This window comes from Propithecus coquereli, unplaced genomic scaffold (genome assembly GCF_000956105.1).
Source record: "Propithecus coquereli isolate 6110/MARCELLA unplaced genomic scaffold, Pcoq_1.0 Scaffold188, whole genome shotgun sequence".
Classification (NCBI taxonomy): Eukaryota; Metazoa; Chordata; class Mammalia; order Primates; family Indriidae; genus Propithecus; species Propithecus coquereli.
In genome coordinates, this window is record NW_012143634.1 from 4,740,547 (window position 1) to 4,742,664 (window position 2,118).

At 37.4% G+C, this 2,118-nt stretch overlaps 1 protein-coding gene across 1 annotated transcript in view; it reads left to right on the forward strand.

Moving 5' to 3' along the window:
• Nucleotides 1–2,118, forward strand: part of CASK (calcium/calmodulin-dependent serine protein kinase (MAGUK family)) — a 437,172-nt gene that overhangs the window by 338,217 nt on the left and 96,837 nt on the right. The gene's annotated exons all lie outside the window — the stretch shown is intronic.

A 2,118-nucleotide genomic window follows, 5' to 3' on the forward strand; every position in this document is an offset into this window, starting at 1 on the left:
AACTGTAGATATCAATTATACACACCTATCAGACCAAGAATGTGTTTTGTGGTTCTCCTGGTCATACCCAAAGAAAGAAATAATGAAACTAAAACAGGTGTTAAAAGAGGTGTTAAAATGATCAAGGGTAAAGAAATATTTTGAGGTTAGGCCAAAAATATGTGTTTATTCAATGTGAAAAGATGAAGGAGAAATGGAATGAGAACTATAATTTTCCTACCTAATTATAGAAAATTTAAAATTAGGGACACTTTTCAGAGCTTGAAATAGGCAACTTGAGTATAACTAGGGAAATTCTTCTTTTCATGATTGCGAACCCACCAAGTTAATCACATTTGGGTACAAGACTATAAATCAGTTCAGAAGAGGTGACAGATCCAAGGTTTAATAGACCTGTTGAGATTGTGTGTCTTGCCTACCGGAAATGCCCACTAGCAGATGCCTTTGTGCTTTCCAGCAAAGCATCCACTGGGCCTGTCAACACAGAGTCGACCCTGCGTGGAGGCAGTGAATTCCTGCTCATCCACCTCCTCTTTGAGGCTGCCCCAACTCCTCCCTAGGCAGTCAGTGTGCCACTTTGTTTTTATTTCTATATTGTTTACTTCAGGGTATAGTGTACCTACTTCAGACCTAGCCTGAGATCCCCTTCCTCAGCTCCAGGGATCATATCTCTGTTTTCTCTGACACCCCTGCCTAGTACCTGGCAAAAAACAGAAACATTTTAATAAAGATTTTGTTATTGTCTGACCCAATAGTGCATTGCTGAAGTTCTTTTCCAACCTCCATATTCATGCATAAACCACACAGCTTCTTATTGAAGTTTCCCTGTATGTTTCCTAACACAGCCAATTAGTGTACTAAACTAGGCAGAGCATAGACTTTGGAGCCAGACAAAACCAGGATTGAGTCCTGTCTCTACCACTTACTAGCCATGACCTTCCTTGACCCCTCTGAACCTCAGTTCCCTATCTAGAAAGGTAGGATAATATAACTGCATTAAACACTCAAGAATTAGGAGCTGCTGATAGTATTATGTTTCCTTAAGTAATTAATTCAGTGCATACTTTGTAGATGTTATAAAATGAAAATATACACCTGCCATGAGGCCCTTACAGCTCAGAAAAAAAGGTAAACAAGTGCACACATAAGTAACCCATGGAGTGTGCTGGTGGTACAGGAATGGCATGGAGCACTTGGGGAGTTCACAGACCAACAACCGATGTATCCCTGGTCTGGTCTGACCAAAATTGCTTCCCAATCATTATACTGGCCACCTTAGTATTCACTCGATACAAGGTTGTTTTTATTTTAATCTTGTATTATTAATAAACTGCTACATAGATTATATATCAGCATAAGTAATGCTGGATAAGGACAATAAAACTCAACAAGATTTCAGTAAGATAATTGAGCAAAAATGATAATTAGGTTTCTGTGATATCTGTTGACTTTTTTTAATGTACTGAAAAGCAATTCATTTGTATTTTTATTATTGCAGTTTCCTAAGTCCAGAGGTTTAGAACTGGCTTTAGTAATTTGATAAACTTGGCATCATTTAATTCTGTTTTTGATGATGTGCTGGGATCAGGGGTTCAGTGGGACATTTGAGACTAATTTCTTCACATCATCTCTTGCTTTCTGAGGCTTTCAGAAGGGGATGAAGAGAGAGTTAGCTTTGAACTAATTTCCAGATTTTTTTTTGGCTGCTCTGAACAAATTAAAAAATCCTGAGAAGAGCAGGTAGAAGGAAGTGGATTAGGTAATACCTCTTCAAGAATAGCATGGAAGATGAGGACTGATTTCTGCCTTGTGTCTATTTTATCCCACTTAATCTCCACTTAATGTTTTCAGTGAAAGAATTCTAATAACCTGACAGGCATAATTATTCAAAATTAATAATTACCCATAGTTCCTTCAACAGATGGTCAAACTGTGGCACATCCATACCATGGAATACTACCCAGTAATAAAAAGGAACAAACTATTAATACATGCAGCAACCTGGATGAATCATCAGAGAATTATGTTGGGTAAAAAAAGCCAATCCCAAAAGGTTACAAACTATATTATTTCCATAGCATCCTTAAAATGACAAAATTATAGAAATGAAGAACAGAT